At 39.6% G+C, this 24,138-nt stretch overlaps 1 protein-coding gene across 1 annotated transcript in view; it reads right to left on the minus strand.

Moving 5' to 3' along the window:
* Positions 1-24,138, minus strand: part of LOC115022653 (disks large-associated protein 1-like) — a 100,789-nt gene extending 76,651 nt beyond the window's left edge. Inside the window, exon 1 of the mRNA XM_029453707.1 lies at positions 23,954-24,138. The gene's annotated coding sequence lies outside the window, so the exon portion shown is untranslated. The remainder of the gene's footprint in view (positions 1-23,953) is intronic.

Consider the following 24,138-nt stretch of genomic DNA (forward strand, 5'->3'; position numbering starts at 1 on the left):
TTGTGGGCTTTAAAGCAATGCATTATGGTATTAAACACCATTATCATTGTCATTGTTTTCCATTATCTGATCAAAATAGAGAATTGCAAAGGTGATTAAAAAGTGACCTTATTTCCACGTATAAACCTTTTAATATGTGCGCCTACTGTACCCTTAGTGTAAATTGACTTCTGATTTGCAGTAATGGATTCTGACAACAGCCGATGTCAGAACTAAACCTCCAACAGGCCTACGAGGAGACCACTACACTGCCGTCAACAACCTCGGTTGACAACAGAACTGCTGACACTGACAGCATCCCTGTATGTAACGTGTCAATGCACAGTAGAGCTGCAACACAACTGCAAATCTCAAGCGACAAGCGTTTTGTGCGTGTGAGCTATTTTTACTGTGATGCATGTGATCAGCATATCATATATGGAAATATAAGAGGCTTATTATTGAGCTTAACCACGTATGTAAATTTCCTTTGAGTAAAGCCGATGCTACCATGTTTATCTAAAATAAAACGTTACGGTTTACAGCATTGGTTTTATAAATGTTGTTCTTTTAATGTACATTTTATTTCCCTGTGTTTATGATCTTTACATGGGATCCTATACACAGCATTGTGTCAACTGAATATGAGCACTATAAACTAAAGAAGTGATTACCTTTCTGGCGATTATAATGTATGTGATAATTAATGAGAATACAAGTGTTTTTAATAGCCACGGCTCTGTGCCAAGTGGCAGCATGTATATACCAGCACTGTTAAAATCCTCCTTCAGAAATCTGGTAGGTTTTCAGTATGTTGACTAAGAGGAGGGTTAATTACAGAATCAACGTTATGACGATGTGTTGCAAAGATGTTGGGGGAATAGGAGGACTGGGCTTCTTTACAGCATTTTGATAAGTGGACATTCATTATTTCAGAATTTCATCTCCATCACACTGTTTTCTATTTCCCTTCTGCTTGTCTTTGTTTAACTAGTGTTGTCATATGGAATCAAACACAACTTTACATGTATAGTTGAGGTTATTTAGTAAATCATCTGTAGACATATTAGGTTTTTGGTTACTGTCACGTGTAGATTCAGCAGAGTTAGTGTTGAGGACACGGAAAGAAACATGTGGAAGCAGAAGGTGGATGGAGGGCCATAACAAAATAATAGCTTTGTGTTCTGAAAGCGGCTCACAAAGATCAACACTTTCAAGAGTAAAACCATAATAAAGAACAATGTCCAAGGGCCTTGGACCATCAACTGACGACCAAGATTAAAAGGTTTCACATTATCTATATATAAAACATATCAAATCCATAGTACAAGAGGAACCAAAAGTATACATACATGCAAGTTAAAATCACCTAAAATCCAGAATCTATGGAAGCGAGGCATAATGAAAGCTAAGAGGTCAGAGAATCCCTGATGAAAACATGAGTTATATTGTGGGGGTCTGTAGATTAAAAACACAAAGTAAAGGGGTGTTGCCATTTATATTAAAACTGAGTAATTCCACCTCCACAAGTCCAAATATAATCATGGCAGACAAACGGCTTATTTACCGGAGACATTAACAACCCAAACGCTTCTGACAAAGAACAGGACTGGCCAAAGAGGCATGAGGTGGGGCAAATATGTTTCCATTTTCCATCTTGCTTATCTTGCTGTCAATTTAGGTCAACAAAAGCAGCACATGCAACATTCTGAGAGGTGAATTTAAATGCAGTTGAAATCCTGAGTGGGGATTCCGTAAGAGAGCAGTCAAGACTTTTTGAAAATGTTCAGACAGTTTTCGGAGGCTCAAGGCTCAAGGCTCTTGGCCATGAGAATTGGTGGAAGCTGCTTGGTGTGTACACCCGGACACACAGACACACACACCAACAGCAAGTGCTTAATTGTCTACAAATGAGCAATTTCTAACTCTTAACTCTGTTTCTCAGATTAATTTGTTAACCGTCTCAGATTTGTACTACAACTGATGATTGGAAAGGACACCCGGGGGGGGCCCTATTACGATTTGTGTTTTCTCTGGTGGAAACCTGATGAAGTTGTTGCCTGGAAACGCGCTGATTAAAAAACGTGCATCTTAGAATGGCAGACGTGTGTTACTGCTATACTGTGTGTGATAAAAGGATCAGAGAGCTGCTTCACTTCAACCAGCTGACGGTACGAAAGCTCCACCATACACAGCAGATTTACATATTAAAGCCATGCTTTGCCGTTTTACATACATGGTGCTTCTCCTAAGCTTTTATCTACTTCCATTTAGGCTAGAATGCCCACAGTCTGACGAGACAAAATGACTGAAACTTGAGCCTATTTTCAAACAAGTGCTCCAAGTTTAAACTTTGCAAGTTGAGTACAGTATGCATATCGGGAACATATTATTAAAGACCCCGAAAAGGTTGAGAAATGACCATGCCTTCTCTTTTTATCCATCTACCAGAAAATGTGTGCAACAACAAGTCAGTCAGATTTGCTACTGAACATGACGTCCTATTGGGTTCATATGCTGTAGAACCACCTCCAGCTAGGTGACAATCCCCACCCACACAGTACCTGCAGACACTTCCTCGCTGTCCGCCATTGTGATTATGTCACTTTTGCAGAACACGGCACGAACAAAGCACGAGCATAGCACGAGCAAAGCACGAGCAAAGCACGAGCAAAGCACGAGCAAAGCACGAGCAAAGCACGAGCAAAGCACGCTACTTGTTCTGTTGTTGGCTGCGAGAACCAACAGACAAGCCTCATGTCCTCCCATCACCTGAGGATGTAAACACACAGTGGATTCACTTTAGTTTTGAGGACTTTTTACTGAAATGTCCGCTCAACAACTGGAGACCTAAAACATGATGTATTGTACATGATCTATGTAGGTTTACATAGTGTATGTATAAATACTAAGCTGACATTATGTGACAGATATTTATAAACGGAGCCTTGGTTGCCGATGATGTTAACTTCTCCCAGACTTTGGGTTTGGAAGCTTTACAGTTTAGAAGCGGCACATAAGTGCAGTTAAACTCTATTACACAGGTTCCCGGGCTGCAATGACACCGCACTGAAAGCGCAGATGCAGAATATAACTCCTTGAAGATACTGCAGAGATCTCGCTGATATCAGCAGATCAGCTGGGTTCTGATGATTACAGTTGTACGTAACTGAATACACATAATATCATTTCACGGTGCTCTTGGTTTATTTTAGCGGTAAATAGTATGGATTGTGAGACATGGCAACAGATACACATAATGTTAACGCACACTAACATATCTACTATCGTACACTACACTGCCTCCGTTCATTTTCATTCATATCTATGTTTATAACCGTTATTCATAAGGAACCAGAAGTCCACAGAGGCCGAGCTGTTATACAACGTGTGAACTTGAACCTTCAGACAAACCAAGTCCAACAGATTTCAATTCTGAGACGGAACAGACTGCAGCAGTCCTTATATCTCTACAAACGTTTGGCTGAATTAATCCATTATTCTGGTATACTGTCTACACCCCAGTTATTTGTTCTGCTTTAAATATTTTAAACAACATTTGTTGATAAGATAACATTATATACAATACCTAAATAAGAACTGAAATATTAGGCCTTTATTTATTCAGCTGACATTTTGTACCCACTACAGAAACTCTCCACTCATGGTTGTACAGTAACAGCAGAGTTACAGACTGAAGCGAGTACAGACGGCGCCTGCAGAGACGCCAGACAACAGACACATTTCATTTTGTCCTGACATCAAGTTACTCACTGAATCAACGTTATTCAGCAAAAGCTGACATGACAGTGATATTAGTCATCTCACCCAGCAAAGGTGACCGGCTGAAAATGAGAAGTTGGTCCCAGAGAGAGGAGAAATAATGGATTTGTTTGCATCGGAGCTCATTGCAAATCTGTGTATTTGCTAACCTCACGAGTGCTCCCAAATCATTTCACATTCATACAATAGAGTTTAGTAAAGATCAGAATGTGATCAGCTTTATCTGAGAAGATCTTATCAAACATGTCTGGATGTCCCCCGATATGTTCCTTGGGATTGATTCGGGACATCTCCAATGTGTACCTAACAAATAAATAGATAAAGTAACAACATAACAAAAATGTCACGTTTTTAGTCCGACTCGCTGCTGCTTGATGGGAAATGCATGCAGGGATACTTGCCTGCTACAAGTTCACACACAAGTGAGCTCCAAAAGCATCCTGAATAAAATTGGCAGAACATGAACATTTCAACCGTGTGGACTTTGAATTGGAACCATATTTGGGAGTGATGATGTCTCACTGCTTCACATGAGAACAGACAAGAGCACAGAAGAGCTTTGGTGAACTTATTCTACCCTTTAGGATTCCAGTAATTATGTTAGAAGTGACACAGTAATCACAATTGAGACACTTAAAACTGCACTCTCAAATCACAATAGCAATAGACCTATAAACACAAATGATTGTTGAGCTCTGTGACATATAAAGAAACTTCTTCACATTAATGCAAAAATCCATTATTGCCATAAAACATTCCTGCTCAGTGATTTATAACACTGCCCAACGGCCTAACCCGACCAGCGATGTTATTACAGGGATGACATAAAATAAAACTTTTTATAATGATGTTGTGGTCCTCATTAGTAGTGTACCATAATAGTGTTTAGTCTTTATATATAATCCACAAGACACGTACGCAGTTGTCGAATGCAAGTACGTATTTCAGTGTAATCGTGTATGACAGTGACCTTGGCTGCAGTTAAAGATGTTTTTGTGTTTTTGTGTCTGAGGCTTGTTTTTGGTGTAACAGGAAGGAATCTGCTTCATAGCTAAGACGGGGGGTTGTGTTATGAGTAGGTAGGGGACTGCTGGGAGCTAATCATCTCAGTGGTTTAATATGATAATCCATTAAACCATTTTAATCCCTGCCCTCAGCCAAAACATCAACACAAGAAATGCAACAAAAAAGATGCAGCTCAACAGTGTGAAACACAAGACAGCCAAAACATTGTCAACTATTAACTTAAAAGAGGTCATCACTGTGTAGACATAAAAAGGCTACACAAATAAAACCCATGAGAAGGACTTCCGTGTCCTGCAGGTTATGCAAGATCCTACACTTTCATTTCTGTCACGCTTCTAATTTGAGGCATTAATGGAATCTTGGCTGAGGGATGCACACAAAACAAACACGCATACCAAATACTATTGAGCAGAGCAGCTGGTTTCTGATGGTCAGTCTATGGCAGGGGTAGCCAACGCGGTGCCCGCGGGCACTTGGTCACCCGCAGGTACAACGTGAGTCGCCCGCAGAGCATGTTCTAAATATAGCACTAGTCACCATGAAGCTCCGTCTAAAATTTGTATTTAATTGTTTTGCTGTTTGTTTTTTTAAATCAATAACACTTAAATCATTCTATATTTTAAAATGACAATATTGAATATATAATTAAAAAAACTAAAATGTTTTATGCATATATGAACTCTGTGCCCTGTCTGGGGTCAGAGTTCCACTCGCAAGCTAAATCTCAATTTCCCTTTTTGCTGAGTCGGCAAAGCGGCACATTGTGGAGAGACTTCGGTACGTGTCACAGAGGCTACCATGCTAACTAACTAACTAACTAACTAACTAACTAACTAACTAACTCCCCACCTGCAACACTGCGGGCAGAACAAGCCGTGAGTTAAAGGCAGCTTTGGACAAGTGAACAAGTGAACAAGTCACAGAAAGCAACGGAAGCTTCATTTAGAGCTGCACATTTTAAACAAAGAACAAGAAAGCCTTATCGGACGGAGATGTCTTGAAAGGTGCAATGATGTTATTGAAAACACTGTTCTAAGAGAAGAAAGGTTCCGATGTCATCTCCACACCATTGATATGATTTGAAGATGTGACAGTTAATGATTTCCTAATTTTTTTACAGAGGTGATATTTTGTACTAAAATATAACTGGTGTGATTTTGAACAAAATGCTACAAATGTGCTCATTCATACAAAACTGGCAATAAAGATATTTACAAAAATATCAGAGATGTGATAACTTTGACTTTCAAATGTTGATATAGATTGAGAATGTAAATAAATAATGTTGCATGTTTAAATATATCTGTTTCCTACCATAAATCATTGTTAATAATCATTGTGAGGAATAATTAACATTAACATGTGATCAGACAGTCTCTTCACATATATGAATATGTATTATGATTATTATTATTAATGATAATATTATCATTAAAGGTGAACCGTGCAACTATGTTATTCAGGAAGTTTGTATCAAACAAGTCGCCCTTCATATTATTCAGTACCCTTGAAGTAGCTCTCAGTATCAAAAAGGTTGGTGACCCCTAGTCTATGGGCTGCATAGTGCACAGCCTGCAGTAACGATTAGTCAGTGACTTGCCACTGTTTTTGATATTTGCATTGATGTTTATATAAAAAATAAATATGGTTGAGTATTAATAAACCTCAGCGGTAACAACCATGTCTGCTCCAAAATCAAAACCTGTCGAGTCCTGGAAGCTGGGAAATGTTTAGACTGATCCGTATTCTTCTTTACTCTGATCAGATTACGCTTTATTTAAATATGTGTTGCCAGTTTAAAACTGTACTTCATTTGAGAAATTAGGCTCAATTTGTTAAATAAAAAAAGTGTTGTGTAGGAAAAAAAGGTAAGGCAACTACATAGCCAGGAATATTACTTTAGCTGGGGCTGTGGATAATGTGTGAGCTAGGAGAAGAATGCCCTCATGGACAAATGCATTGTGGGCGTAAAAGCACAATATTGGTGGTCTCTGGCACATTCCAATGCAACTATTCCATCATATACACTGATCTTAATTATTTCATATTTTATTCAGTTTGCCAACCCGATTGTAAACATGAAGGGAATTATTCGGCTTGTAGTGCATTTAAAAAGCTATTAATATGAAACCATGCCTATTTCTGACTATTCAAAATGTTTGTAATTAAATAACCGACCACTTATTTATGATTTACTTATTGGCACCTTCACTGAGATGTCAATGCAATTCAGACTGTGTTTTCTCCCTAGCTATTTTGCTAATATTATATGAATATATTTAAAACACTGTAGACGACTTAATACACTCTATTGTGCAGGAAACACACAGGACAGGACTGATAGACACACACACACATTTCTCCATCATCATGCGCACATGATGTTTTTAAGTGGAGGCTCGTAGTAGTAAAATATGCATGCATAGCGAATCAGAACTTGTTAATCAAAACTTTAATAGAATCAAAATGTTATATAATAAAGTAGCCGGCTGGATTTAAAGGAGCTGTTTGGCCAGCAGGCTACAGAAAGCTCTGCTACTCATACATTCTTTATGATTATGCTGGGTGTGCCAGCTTGAGAGTTAGATGGCACAGGCACATCCTGGCACACCCGCGGCTGCGCAGCTGATGTAAAGTATACAAAGAGTTTGGTATCAGAAGAGAAAGTATGGGAACATTTTTAAAGGATATTCTTGTTCCCTCAAAAACTAAAAAAAGACAGTTTTAGACGTCTTTCGTTCCGACACACCCACAAAAAGGTGTAGCTCTGAAATGATTAGTCAATTAATCAATTAATAGTCATTTATTGATTACGTCGAAACTCCACGAAGCAGAAGTGCAGTCGTTACATTGGGAGGCTTTGTTGATTTATATGTTATAGTAAACTGAAAATCTTTGGGGTTTAGGCTATTGGTCCAACAGAACAAGACATTAGCTCTGGGGAATTGTGATGACATTTCCTGCCATTTCATAGACAAGATGAGGAATCAGCTAATTGGAAACAATCAACAGATTAATAATAATAATAATAATAATTAGTAATAGCAGCCATAAAAGGCCTAAAGGCCTTAAGGCCCTGTCACACAGTTCTGTATGGCAGGAACGTATGCTGGCGTATATGAAAATGAGCATGTACAACGTATATGAACGTATAGAGAGCCTGTTGATAGCGTATTCCTTCATTGTATGGCGGAAACGTATGCCGGTGTATACGGAATACCGGCAATACGCTGGTGTACGTTGTTGAACACTGAGTCCGTGAAATGTTTTTGAACATGCTCAAAAAACGTTTCTGCATACGCCACTGTGTGACAATGCCTTAAGATCGGCGATGTGATACCTTTTGAGTTAGAGCTGAACACAATAATGAAAACAAACAAGTGCTTCTATCTCACAAGGGCACACACACACACACACACACACACACACACACACACACACACACACACACACACACACACACACACACTAAACAGTATCCCCAATCCCTTCACTTCCAGCGAGATGAAGAAGGTCAAAACCAAGTATTTACATTACATATGTACAAACACAAGGGCAGGAGTGGGTGTAACGGATTAAAACCTTTATTGCATTAGTAATTGTTAGGGCTGCAGATTAATCTGCAGATTATTTAAAACTGTAAAATATCAGAAAATAGTCATAAATCATCCAAAGTGCAAGTTGACATATTGACATTGCAGTCCAAAACACAAAGATATTCAGTGGACTAATGCAGCACACAGTTACAGGACATACAGTTTGAGACGATTACTCGATTATCAAAGTTCTTGATTCATTCTGTCCATCCGATTTATTGTTTCAGCTTTTTTTCAGCCCCATGTTTTTTATTATTTTATACGAAGCCTTGTGTTATCCATAGTAGAACCCAAGAAATGGTAAAGGGACTGAACATATCATTTGCTATTCTAACGGACAAAGCGCTTTACAATTGGCTTCTCATTCACACCCATGAAAATGAGCTGCCATGCAAGGAGTCAAGTGGAGGAGAATTCAGCCATCGAACTGCAAAGCCTGTGATTAGTGGAAGACCTCCGCTCTACCTCTTGAGCCACAGCCGAAAGAAAGTGACCTTTATCCTGTAAAATAAAAGGTCATATTGTGTTTGAAATTCATCACAAGTGGACACTACCAGAGGGGATCTCACAGAGATCCAAGCTATGTATACATCATTCCTTAGTGCGCACACACCCACACTAAATTCACTACATGCCCAGGATTTGATCTGTTCGGGGATGCAGACATGAGTCAGCTCTGTGGCATCACATGGTCGCAGGATGTCCTGGAGTGTGGCAGGTACTCAAATCTTTTAATCATCAGAAGACTTATCATTTAGGCAAGACCTTCATTATACAGTATAGCACCTTTCAAGGGGTGAATGCAGCTGGAACTGACACATGCAAACAGGTGAGGACATAAGAGAGAAACACATCACTACATCGTATCACATCTGAAGCTATGCATGATAGGATGCAGACAAATGTTCCTTCCAAGGAAATATTGAATTGTTCTTGTGACCTGCAGCTTCAAACACATAAGGTCTGTTTCCAGGGAGAGTTCACAGCTATTCATATGGAGGTAAAGAGCGTGTGCAGTACCAGTACTAACCTAATCAAGGTCTCCTTCACTGCTGCTCAAAGGCATTACATATCAAGCTGCCAAAAAGAACAGTTCTGATCTTCCTGCTGACATCAACCACTGATGTGTGCAAAAGAATAAGAACTGTAATACCCAGAAACCCTGTCAGGAGATCACAGTGTGCTGCACACAGCATGTTTACTATATTTTTTGTAGGAATGTCAAAGAAAAACAAAGAATACAAAACTGAGAGTCTGTATTCTTGTTTATTGGTTTGACACCTTTGTATTGAAAGGGCTCGCAGTCATTTCAAGAAATCAGGTACCTAGATCTTTGAGTGGCTTACCATGAAAGCACACTTACATTTGAGTTTAAAATGACTTGCTTTGGTTTAGCCGTCAGAGTGATTCAAGGGAAAAATGGGTCCCATTGGGACACCTCAGCGGTTGTATGCAGGTAGATGAAGGAGTAGAAATGTTGCTACAATTGTATTTTCTATACAGGTACCTATCATTTTAATATCTAGGGTTATCTTCCACTTAAGCAGTTATGTTACTTCAAATTGATTCATATCATTGTGATATTTTACAAGATAAGAATTCCCATTCTGTTTGAAACATAGGACTTTGATTTCACTAACTAATCGTTCAATTTACTGCACATTAATGAAAAGTGATCCTATGTAGTCGCCACCAGCACCCCACCGAGTCGCACAGCAGGCAGCGGGCTGACACCTGAATGTTCCCTGCTGGAGTTCTTTCAAACCATAACAACAGAATGCTGCTAGTACCTCTAGTATTTAGCTGTTCATATCCTCCATTCAAAAAAACTACTTTTACCTTGTATTTGAATCAACATTCATCCCTTTAAGATGCAAAATGCTGAATGTACTGAAGTACAGGATGAGGATGTGAGAATTAGTTCCTAACTAATTATATGTCACTAATAAATCAATGAGAGGCTTCGAAGGCACAAAGATTGCATTGGCAATAAATATGTTTAGAAAATACAACATTTGCCCGATGAAGCCTGACTAAACCACGCCCACTTCTGTTCTTCCATCCGAATACAGAGACAGATAATTGTGTTGGTGGAACAGATACAGATAATGACGTCTCTGTACATATTTAAGTCAAGCATGATGTTGCTTTACACATACACGATCCCAGTCACGTCCACACAGTGAGGCATACAGCTTATAACTGAACTAATTAAAAGGCACACATGATGACTTAGGCAGAGCTAGTGCATGTATTAACCCAACATGAGGTGCAAAGACTTACAGATCATGAGGCCGGCAAGGGTCAAAACCAAAGAGTGAGTCCCAAACTGGCAAACAAATCAGCAGGCAAACAAATCCAAAATCCAGAGGGCAGCAATAAGGTCCAAAACAGGCAGGTCAGGCAAACAGAAGGCTGAAAAGCTAGACAATGCACACCAGATGATCTGGCATGGTAAGCAGCTGATGCGGGAACAAGGTAATGGTGTTGGAGATGGATGGGGAATCTTAGGTGAGGGGAAGGAGGTGACTGCAGGGCATATGGGAGTGGCAGGATTTAGAATGAAAGGAGAAAAGTCCGAGGGCCTCTGGTGGACAGGTGAAGAATAACACCGCAGGATGGCTGAAGAGAGGCAGACCTTGTGACAGAAACAGCACGGATGACATCAGTACCAACACCAACTGATAGGTACTGACAGCTTAAAAGTACCTCACTCTTGCTACAGTTTGGTGAATTCAGCCAAAACCAAAAAAGAGCTTAGTAATGTGTCATACGTCACAACAACAGCAGATCTATTGATGAGCCAAACATCCACTTCATATAAGAGTATACAGCAGATGTTTGGAGACGATATATTTCCCCAGCCGCACTACAGGAGAAATGACTGTCAAAGCACAAGAGAAGTTGAGTCATTGGTATTACATAGCTGCCACCACAACCCAGCCGGATCCGGAACGCTGGAGCTGTCACTCTGTATTTGAACTCTAAACTCCCGTTCGAACGTAACAAAATTAAAAACTCAATCTGTAATCATCTGCTCAAATTCAAAATTACAACAGGCCGTGTCATGTGCTCCAGTAGAGGGCGTTTCCTAAACTATACTCTCTATCTGACCCGCTGCCCCTGTTGACATCAGAAGGCGTATGATGCTTTAACTGCTCACAGTGCGACCATGGCAACCACAGCAATCATAGTGAGGGGAACAATAGGAGCTGATTTTGTTCTGAGTACCGTGTTGATTCACCTCTTGATCAGAAATTGTGATTATCTGGTGTGAACAGGTGGGGACAAGGTTAAGGCCTGAGCTGTGCAGTCTGGTAGGATTGGAGGAGTGGGGGGGGGGGGGGGGGGGGGGGGGGGGTGCTACCCGGTTTAAGACACTGAACCCTGATGTGATAATTCTATAGGCTTTAACAACAGCTTACCAGGACAGCTCATGTGAAAAACCTTCGTTCTGCCTCCTGACAAAGTCTTTTTCACTTCCCCTTCACAAACAGACGCTAAGATCAAGTTAACGTTTGTGTAGTTTTTGTGGATATTTATGGTAGGAAACTGTGATGTTCTGATTTGTTTCTGAGTGTTCCTGTAGCCATCCAGAGAGCATACTGCCAATCCAACATGTCTTCTGAGAAGCGCTAGTATGCTGTTTGCTGAGAAGGCAAAGTCTTTCAACCCCTGAGGAGATTAACATGTTCTGTCAAAGGCTGCTAGACCAGCAACCTCAACATACAGAGAAGCTGTTTTCTCCTTGTGCCCCTATACCAATACAATCTTAACAACCCCTAATCACATGCTTTTCCGCATGTGCTGCTGGGTTGATTTTTGGAGTGTCACCTGAAAGGTTTGGCATCTGCAGGAGATGGTATAACAAGAGAGGAAATGAGGCATTTTGTTTAAAAAGCAAAATGATGATGGGGGCGGTGGGCAAGTAATGTAATCGGTGTATGCCCGAACATCATGTAACACCAGTAATACCGACTACCAAGGCAAGCCAAAATAGAGCGGCATGACAGGGATGTTTCTTACTTTCACAAATCTTTTGCAACAATCTAACAAAATAAATAATTAACAAATAATTAACAAAAAACACTTTGAGTTTGGTCTGCTCCAGGAAAAAGCCACGGCTTCACCCATGTGAACAAATACAAAAGTAGCTTTCAGCAAACAAAACAGATGCAATTCAGCTTTTTAAAGTGTTGATTTATGTGTGAAAAAGTTGTACTTGTCTGTCCCCAGTGCAGAATTCATTCTGATCTACAGTAGTGACTCTACAGTAGTACTGCTTCTTCTTCCAAATGTGTTCATTCATTTAGGATTGTCTGCTTTAAATGAATGCTGCTTACACACACACACACACACACACACACACACACACACACACACACACACACACACACACACACACACACACACACACACACACACACACACACACACACATACACACAGTCTCCTGTCTGCTGCTGGCTCAGTCTCTCCTCTCAACTGCAATGGAGCTCAATTAAACACAAACAGCATCAGCACCTCTTACCCTTTAAAAATATCCTACTCATCCCATGCATGTATATATCCTTACAGAAATGCTTCAACTCATATCCTGTCAACTTGGTTTATTCAACTGGCTTCAGTGTGGTTGTAAATATTAACTCAGTTTGCAGTATTGTATTAGAAGGATGGGTTCTGTGAGTCACTGTGACAGGCTGGTCTTCAAATGGGATACTCCTGTTTTCCCCAAGGTCAGTGGGAAACACAAGAACCAGCTGACAAATAGGGAATGTCCTCCCTCACACACACACACACACACACACACACACACACACACACACACACACACACACACACACACACACATACACACACACACACACACACACACACACACACACACACACCAGAGTGATTCCATCTGGCTGGGCTATCCCCACAATTTACTCTGCCCCACTTTCTACTTTCTATAGTAGGCATATTTCCAATAATACGGTTCAAAGCAGGATTAGCTTATTGTTGACCCCCACACACACACACACACACACACACACACACACACACACACACACACACACACACACACTTTGAGAAAATGCATTAGCTAACACAGCAAATGGAGTCATCCAGGTGTGTTAGAGCAGTGATGGGCGGCAAAGCTTCACAGGGGGTCTTAAGGGAATGAACACAGGATTGTAGGCCAAATTTAGGACAATTTTATATACGATTGGCCTATATCTTCTATCTATATCTTTGGGTTTCATTATTTTGCGTGAACAAAAGTAACAAAAATTGTTATTTTAAAAAGTTTGGATTATTATTTAAGATATACACTGAATTTGACAAAGAGGAAGCCTAAGATCTTAAAGATCTCATAGTACCTTATAAACCAACTAGAGCATTACGCTCCCAGACTGCAGGGTTACTTGTGGTTCCTAGAGTCTCTAAGAGTACAATGGGAGCCAGAGCCTTCAGCTATCAAGCTCCTCTCCAGTGGAACCAGCTTCCAGTTTGTGTTCGGGAGGCAGACACACTCTCCACATTTAAGAGTAGGCTAAAGACTTTCCTTTTTGATAAAGCTTATAGTTAGGGCTGGCTCAGGTTTGCCCTGGATCAGCCCCTAGTTATGCTGCTATAGGCTTAGACTGCCGGGGGACACCTCCCTGCTCTCTTCCTTCTCTTCCTCTCTCCTCCCCTCCCTCTCCCCTCTTCTCCCTCTCTATCTGTATGCATTTATGTAAATGTATGTTACTAACTCACCATCCGGGGTATCATCCCCGGAGTGTCTGTCTCTCATGTGGCAGGTTGCCACTGATAAAGTTTACGTCAGGATCATGAATCGTGGCTGCGCCTGCTGACCTGGTCCTGCTGGACACCGGGAAGCCTTTTTGACATTTTCCTGGATTCATCCAAACTTTCTCTTTTTCAACACAACATAATTTCTGTCAAATGTTGTATTTGTACTATGTTGTTTATCCTGTACCTACGACATCTATTGCACGTCTGTCCGTCCTGGGAGAGGGATCCCTCCTCAGTTGCTCTCCCTGAGGTTTCTTCCATTTTCCCCCCTTTAATTATGGGGTTTCTTTTAGGAAGTTTTTCCTTGTGCGATGCGAGGGTCTAAGAACAGAGGGTGTCGTATCCTGTACAGTCTGTAAAGCACACTCAGACAAATGCATAATTTGTGATATTGGGCTATACAAATAAATTTGATTTGATTTGATTTGATATAAAGTATGAATGATTGTTAAAAAATAATTAAAAATAAAACAGACATGGAATTGTTTTAAACATTCCTCAAAGAAAGGAAACTGAGCTGTGATGCAATATTTCCAGGAAATAAACTGCATCCAAATGACTCGTTTTACACAAACGTCCTGCAGTTATTGCGTTCACTCTTTTGGTTAACTGTATAATTGTTCTGTACCGTTATTGTTATGCATTGAAATGTCCACAAAACATATTAGGCTGATCGGTCAGTAGCTAGATTAGCCGCAGACAGATACACATTCGGCCAAACTCATAAATATTTTACAGACAACGCTGATGGCTCAAAACCCTTCTCAAGCTGTCTTCCTGACACAGCAGGGCATTCTCCCTCAGTCACACTTTCCCTTTACAGTACCCGAACTGAAGCATCACTAACAACAACAATATTTCCAAAATGAATGCTCTATCTGGTGCTTGACAGCTCCTTTAATTATTGTTTAGCTGTATCTATATATAACTGATGTCTAACTAACTATATCTGTATAAGATATAAGGGAGCAACTCCCAATATCATGAAAATAAAGTGAATTGTCTGGGTGAAGTTCAATAGCTTTAATACGTCTTATAAATGACAGCAGGGGGGATATGCAATGCAAGGATGCTTCTGCTGGACCAAACAGCTAGACGCTATATATAATTTATAACAGTACACCAAAATACTCCCACTAAAGCTAAGAAGTGGCTGCACAGAGGAGGTGAGGAAGGTGTCTGCAGTGTAACAGAGAAAAGCAAGCAGCCACGGATTCTCTTCCGTACAATACCAGAGGTCTTGTTCGAAGTTATGAGGCAGGATGTAGATTTCAGGTTATGCATTATCGCTTCAATAACAGTCACCTGGAAACAACTTTATCCATGCATCATCAAATAATGAATGCCAATCAGAACATGTATCATATGTCCTGTCACTTTGATTCCTCAGGTGTTGCTACATTCTAAAGAAAAAAGCCACAGAAGACCTTACAGTGGTGGTTACCAGCTGCTACAGTGGTATGATATCACCTACTGGGAGTCAATACAGTTCATATGCTTGATCTGCATCAACAGAAGACAACTCCGATATTCACTGTGCACAACAAATGCAGAGTGACATCAGAAGAAGGAAGCCCAAGGCTATTCTGACATCCCAGCCAGGTCCCATTACTTTACACAGAGGAACTCTTCAGTAGTGGCTCCTTCAGGCTGAGGGGCTCAAGCATTTAAAGCGTCTTTGAGTTGTTAGAAAAGCACTATACAAGTATAATGTATTATTAGTGTTAGTATTATTTAGGACAGAGTACAGATCCTTTCACAGCGGTAAACAACAACGTTCTAAATGTGTCCCAGATTATTTCCTGTTGCATTGTATGTGAATGACATCAGCTGACAGGAAGTAGTCATGGTCCCAACCTGTTGCCTAGCAATGTAATTCCGTTGAAACGGTCTATATAGCAGTTCATCAGGGGACGACCACTCTGAATGAGCTGAGTAACTTAGTTGATCTCTGCTCTCATGAACTCGCCTGCTTCGGGAACTAACAAGGGAGGGAGAAGAAGTTAAAGAAGAAATAGGTGACGTACGATTCGGCATCCATTGTAGAGGATTGGTGAAGTGCGGATCTTCTGAAATTAGACTGGCAAGATCCCTCGTCTTGGGGATAAAAGGTCTAGCAGGAGATGGTTGGCTAAATGACTTGAATCCTAAAACATTTCAGTTCTTATTATAGGTGGTAGCTTAAGTTTGTTAGAGAAACAACGCTGAGAGGGAATTGGACCTTCTGAGACTGTGTGCGCGGTAAACGTGTAAAAACTTGTGAAGGTATTTATAAACACATGACAGAAAAGAATTTCAGCTAAAATTCTAGCACATCATGAAAAACCTTGCAGCATCAGAGTACTCAGAGTACTTTGTCATTCATAAATGATTCAGATTCTTGGAGCTTTGCCAAGATTGACATTTTGACTGGTCTTCTCAGGCAACGCACCAGTGGAACTAATATTAATAATGGCTACATTCCACCAATTATTGCAACGCTGATATTAAAAATGTTATAAGTGACACTTAACAAGTCAGAAAGTCTTCTATGAAAAAAGGTTTTCCAACTTCAGTTTAGTCACGTGTCCCATGATCAATTTCGAGAAAAGGGTGCAAACCTTTTTATTTTGATACTACCACGAGGAGATAGTCAGATACTTTAAAAACGCTCAAGAGAAGAAATATAACTGAGTGTGGCAGATAACAAATACATACATGTGCTAAACTTTGTCCTACCTAATGAACACAACTTCACCAATTAACATTTGCACCAAGAATGACAAACGTTGGAAATATGGATTCTCTCATTTACTCGTCATGGTGTTATCTCGGTCTTTCAGTTAAACCTTTCATCCAGTGTTTTAACTGCTGGATAAGCAAGCTGCAGTATCTCACACAATGAAGGCAACCTGGGATGCCCGGAGGTAAAGCACAACACTGTGGTCCATTCAGGGTGTTTTACAACATATCTAAAAGCTGCCTATTCCAAACATTCAGACTCATTAACCATTCCATGTGGCCCTCACTTTGTGCTGAACACAGCCCTTTCAGCTTGACTGTTCATTCTCTGAATGGACACATATAAAAATGTGAAAATAAATGTCCCGAACATTTAGTTATTTTTCTAAAACTGTCTCTTCATGCCACATCTTAAAAAAATTTAAAAAGACTATTTTCCAACTTTTCCATAATTCACAGCAACACTGCATGAGGTAAAGTCCATTAGTTAAATGTATATACGTACATCCCAAAGAAACAAAACAATAATATGAGAAAGGTTGAAGGAAACTGCAATCCCGAAAACTCCATCAGAAAATGATTCCATGAGTAAACATCACAAAAAGTTTCTTTTGTTATGTAGGAACAAAATGTTGCAGAATATTATAATTGGTTTCACAAAAAGGGGCCAGGCACACTAATCTTGACTCAATCTAGCTCTCTAAAAAACGCTGAAAAAGTGCGATTTACTATTTTATTGGGCTTTATTTTATTAAAGGATGAAGTTGCCAAGTAGGAATAAAAAAATATTTGTTTTGTTTTTACAATGGTTTTTTTCTAAGGTGCTCCCAGGTTCACAATCGTGCAGCATATGATTAAAAAATACTTTATTTTAATTTAAATGTTAGAGTGGATGAGTAACAGGCCGCTCAGACAGAACTTGTAACGTCATATTTTAAGTGTCAAGCGACTCATTGTGTTCACACGAGAAGTGTTGTCTAGGCAGCACATCAAAACCAAGAGCTGTGAAAATACCAACAGGAATTCACTCCGACACCATGAATGACTCATCAACTAGCTAATGTATTTAAAGTTTGAAGAAGGTCAGGGACGAACTGTTCTCGCAAACTGCACTCGAGAAAGCAGCAAAGAGAAAGCAGTTTAAACATGGAGCAGATTAATCAGTGCAGATATTTCTTCTGAACGTTATCATTCATGCAATTGTCTTTAAAAGCATAGCATTAAATGTGGCGATGGGATGTCTCCCTACCTGATAGTTCTCTCTTCTTTCCTGATGACCCAGGCGAACCCTGAGGCCAGCTAACAAGTTATGCAGGTAACATGTAAGAAGACTGCCTATCAATTCTAGCAATTTGATGGATACCACTTGTTTGAGCAAACATGTGTTTAAAATGAGAAACTCTGTAAAAGTGTTGTGAGGTGTTATATTTGAGCATAATGTGATAGTTGAAAAACGCTATTCCAGGTGTGGCAAAAGATACATGACGTCGTTATTGACGAATATTGAGATTTTGTTTTAATCAGGTGTTGTCAGACATTTGTTAGGATTTAGGCTTGTGCAATCTAACAATCATCCCAACTATCGACAACTGAAGAATAGAATGTAGTTCAAGCAGCCTGAGTTATATTGTGTGTATGTTGGTAAAATATAAAGATTAACCAACAGTTTGTGAAGCCAGTTAGCTCCTGTTAGCTAGAGCAACAGCAATGCCTATGTTATTCTGAATGAATGAACTAGCAGCTGCTGTAAATAAACACAGGTCACTTACTAAACGTCTGTAGCTTTTAAGCCTTAGTTTAACAAGGCTGTTCACACTACCTAGGCCGTCTTAAGAGCTTGAGTAAGACTTGTAAGCTAGCTCCTGTTGGCTTGAGCATTCACAGAGAAAGTCTGCCTGTCTTTCTGATCTTTAGAGTTATTTGTTTTCCTGACAAACATCTTTGGAATCAAAACGCTGCCGAGGTAACTCTGAAGTAACTAGCTAGCATTAATTCAGGGTTAGCTTCAGTTAGCACTGTCCTTTCACTTTGATGCTGAGTAATGAACCCAGCTTACAGCCATGCCTAGCTGGTTAGAAAGCTAGGTAGGTAGCATTTGCAGCCTTGTTAAGCTAAATAAATAAGAGATGTTAGTTTCTGTGTAAAGTCTTTATTTACTGCAGCAGCTAGATAGCTGACTAAAAATTACTGGAAACTGACCAATTATGGTAAGAAGAGGGGACATGTGATTTGCTAAAGGGTGAGAGGTTGATGCAAACTTTTGACGGATATTGAAATTCTAATTTCCTAATGATTCCTAATTTTATTAAGTAATATACACTTGTGTTATTATGAAACAAGGTTGAAATAAAATTGAATCAAATCAAAAATAGAGTCTGGCTAAACTTTTGTAAGGTGAATATCGTTTTTCTGCCATATACATCTCCTGCAACAAAGACAAAAGTGTTACAAACAACTATTGTCTATTATCACAACTTTCCAGAGTTAAAGATCCTGTGTCAGAGTGTAACAAACCATGGTGCAGTGATTGTGTGTCTTAAAAAGAGATCTGTTACTCAAACTGGACTTTCTCAATGGTATTTCATGTCTCACCGGTGCCTGAAGCAACACCTTCCCACCAACGCAGTGCCTTGCTTTGTTTTAACACAGGGCTGTTTTCAGTCTGAACACCTGCTAACCCTATGGGCATAAGTACACAACCAGTTTGCTGTGTGGGTCGATTTCATAAGTTGAGCATTGAGCATTTTTACGGCAGTTTTAAGGGATGTATTTGAGTGTAAAAAGAAAGATAAAAAGACTAAAATGTTGGAGAAAAGCAGCTGGGAGTGGTTGACCATGTGAAAGAGCTGGTACAGAAGAAAAGAGGCCGTGTCGGTCGTGTGGGAATACATTGGCTTCAGCTGTTATTCAGTTTATGTGCCAGTAAGCAACTTAAGTTATCGTTAGTTAATGTTGACGCCAATGTTAGCTAACCTACCATCTGCGCTAACATTAGCCCTCTATTATATTTTATAACTTCCTCTCTTAATGTTATTGTTTCAGGAAATGTGTGCAAAATATGTCTTTTTGTAGTTTATGGAACAAGCTTACGCCAATGTTTTCTCTCCCAAAATGATTTAAAAATTAACATTTCATTTTGTTATTGTAAAGAGAGTTAGTGTTCACCCAGCCATAACCATTTATTAACATTTGCTTTACAGCCGCTCCAAATGCTCAGTGGTAGATGAACGGTATTGACAGGGCTCTAATGATTACATTACTTATGTAACATACAGCACCTGTTTACATGGTTGGATTTACACTTGGATGGGCTCAGATTGACATAGGTCTCAAAATACAATTATTTAAAATCGGATTTTATTATCGTATTGATTATTAAAATAGGATGGTGTTAAATAAATTGGAGTTTAAATAGGATGTTGCAGCAGCAAAACTAATATTGGTCATTCACAGGGTCAAATATTAATTCAAACAAGCACAATCATAGCATTAATTAATATTAGAAACCAAAGTATTCAAATAATGAAGACAAGAGACAAGCATTTGTGGAATTGTTCGGCTGCCGTACCAATCAATACTTATCAATTTTACATCAGCCCGCTAACTTTCACAGTATCTAAATGGGTATTATGCTGTACAGTATTGTTTGTCTGTTATTAATGTTGGTTTCAGATAAATGCCAAATTTGTGTATTCTAAGCATCTCATCCAGATCTTGGGTAGAGAGAGGACAGATAGGTGGAACAGCAGAGAGCATTGCAGCGGCCATGGCTCCGGTAAGAATGCTTTCTGTTGAAACTACAGTGTTACCTTGTTGTACACATTGCTCACATGTGATTGACAAATAAGGATATGAACCAAATTACCTTTTTTCTGCTGCTCTGTTTTGACCAGGATGACCATGTTGATTGACGTGAGTCTGATTTGTTAAAGTTCAGTGTTTTAAGTTTTTTGTTTCATTTCTTGTTAAGTTCCATTTCTTGTTAAGCTCTAAAAACATCCCCAGTTATGAAAACCACACAGAACAAAGCAGTCGACTAATCAAAAGTCAATATGGTAGTCATTTTGGATTTTAATAAATTGGGTTTTTAACTCAAGAAAAACTTTTATTTTAAAATCATTCATTAGCATTCATAATCATATGACTTAAGATTGTGATATGAATAGCCAATCTTAGTTTACAAGGAAAACTTCATTTGAATTCGAGACTCGGGAATCAAATGCCTTAAAATGCCTTTTTTTAAAGCCTATGTTAGTACAGAACTCAAATGCCATAATAGGTTGAAAGAGTTGTTGGTGTCTGGATCACTCCTCCTGTCCACATACAGTATATCTTTCCAACATGACTACAATGTAAGGGATGGTAAACACAATCCAAAGTCCTCATTTTGTGCCAAAATACAATCTAAAGTTTAGCCAAATATAATTTGAGGCTTCAGTCTTAAATTAGACAAAATATTCCATTCAACACTGTTCAGACAGGAAACACTGAAACCAGGGGATCTGGTGCTAAAGCACTGGAACTGTAAGATACCCAAATCATTAAAAAAGAAAAAAATCAGATTTTCTAAATAACGCCTCATATTATCTTTATTTGAACTTTGGAACGAGGTCTGTAGATGTTGTCCTCCATGTCTTACAGTGTAGTCGTGTCATGAAGAGATATGGCATGTGTGTCTTCCATGTTATGTTGAGGAAAACTTTCACTCAAAGTGGCTCCCTTTAGACTCCGTCTCATCGTTTTGCTAGCACATTCCTCACTACATCTGACCGTGCATTTTCCAGGTGGCAGATCATGAAGCTCTCATACAGGGATCCATTGAGGGAACACCAGAGGACATCGGGAATGTCCTTGAGGAAAAGATGGTGTTGATAGATTTGGATAAGTGCATTTCTGGCTGCCATTTAGTTTGACCCTAAACTTCCCTCCTGAACTCAAGTACATATTTAAAGTACGACAGAAGGTTGTCCTGGTCCTGGAAAGAAAGCTCTGTCTCCAGGATAAGTATCTAAGACTATCAGTGTGCTGTTACCAATTTGTAATTGCGAGGGGGACAGCGCAGTATTCCATGTTCTCCATCTTACATGATGGACATTATTGCTCACTCGGTTGCACTCATGGTGGACTCTATGTGTAATGAATTGTAAAGGCTTTGGACATGCACTTTAGTTCATCTCACATGGACTTGGACTGTCTTTGTTACCCCCCTCCTGATTATAAAGTTTTCTTTCTTGTCGTTCCATTTAGACATGTAGTGTTTCTCTTAGGTTCTTACTTTGGTGGAAGTTCATTGTACTTTCCTGATATGTTCCTGCTTGTGGCACATTTTATAACACCTGAAGTGCCTAAGATAGACTTGCAGTATTTTATTTAGGGCTCTTACAAATAGAGACATTTAACAACCCAGTGGTATGATAAACTGCTGGGAAGCTCAGAACTTGTAATACATTTTGCACTACATTAATATGTCATTCATAGAAAATGTATATATATGCAAGAAATGTGTTATGTAAATGTATATTATTTCCCTTGTTGCTTTAAAAAATGTATAGTAGTATTATTTTTAAATGTAGAAAGACCCGGTATAATACAAAATACTTTAATCAGAAACACTTAAACATGGAACTGATTTCTACAATATATTTTGATATAGGTAACGTTAATATTACCTTTTTTAATAAATGTTTCGATGTATGGGATGTGATATTAGGTTTTTTGAAATCACACGTTCAATCAAATCAAAGGATTTGTTTCCAGTGTACTTTATTGAGCATCACACAAAATGTATTTGATCCCCTTTACCAAGTTATGAATCACTTTGTATAGAAATGCATGACAATACAATATTCTATTATGTTGAATGCATAATCAAATAAGATGTAGAGCATTGTATAGGAAGCAACAGTACTGCTGTACTGATACACCTTTTCATGTTGAGTGGAACTATAATAATACAAGATGAATCTTTTCTGAGCTGACACTCTGCCCACACTGTTATCATTACCAGTTGGTCTTCTTGAATTAGAAACATGCTGGGATCTGCTTGTCCTCTCATCCTCAGCCACAGGCGACAACTGACGCTAGCTCCTCTGAGCTCACAACTTGTCAGTGAGGCTGAAGATACAGAGTGCACATCCCCACTAAAAAAAGACTGCAACACACAGCACTACTGACATCACATGAGCCTTATACATTGTACATCTCAATCTAGGCTTATTATAGTGTAGCAACCGTATGCGCTTCTGTGTCTTTTCTCCATAGCAACGCTCCATCCAGCTGTGCTCGTGCATTCTGCATGTGCGCATTCAATGTGACAGAATCAGTGAGGTATTGCAGCATGTGTTGGGGACCCCCTGTTATGGTGTCTTAATGACATGGAGCGAATGTCACATTACATTTCCGACCATTTACGGTGTGCATAGTAAAACTACTGACGCAAAACCTGCATGTTGGGTTTTTATTCAAGAAAAACACGTCTTAATTTCGCTTTAGGCTACATGACCACTGCACCTTCGATGAACATGCTTTGGCTTCTTGTCAACACTATTTTCTACACAAAATGTTTGCGAACTGGGCGGTAGCGAGCGGTCACCGCGTCAATCAATCCACAAACTTTAACTTGTAATGAAATTAATGTGGCGTGGTGTATTAGCTAAATCTGTAAAGAATTTATGAGGACACACTCGTATATGTGTGATATTGTATGTGGCATTACGTGACGTACAATTAGCACGGACACATTAAATTGCAAGACATTTGAAAGGAAACATCGGCGTGAATCTCCCCACGCGCGAGAATGGCACGTATAAGGAATGCTCGTGAAGCTTCCATTAACGCCAATGCAGCTGAGAGCCAAATGAATGTGAAGTATACTGCCGGTAATGATGGCTGTAACGTTGCAAACCACACTGTTTTTAAATGGACAATTCATCTCCGGTGGTCCTTCTTACCGGTGTGAGTCCTGTCGTCAACAGGCAGCGGTCGTATTTAAAAGCTGTTGAATTCTGATCCTGTCACGCTCTCCAACCTGAATCTATCAACACACGCGTTAAAACCCATCTTACCTCCACAGCTGCAGCTCCTCACACCATCGCTGAACGAAGGGACCGGCTGATATATCCAAAAGCACGTCCGTTTCTGGTTGCAAGGCGATCACTACAGAGACTCACTGGAGGAATGTGTGTGTTTGAGTATGTGTGTGTGCGTGTGTGTTTTTGCATGTGTGTGTGCGTGCGTGCAAGTGCGCGCG

Source organism: Cottoperca gobio, chromosome 17 (genome assembly GCF_900634415.1).
Source record: "Cottoperca gobio chromosome 17, fCotGob3.1, whole genome shotgun sequence".
Lineage (NCBI taxonomy): Eukaryota > Metazoa > Chordata > Actinopteri > Perciformes > Bovichtidae > Cottoperca > Cottoperca gobio.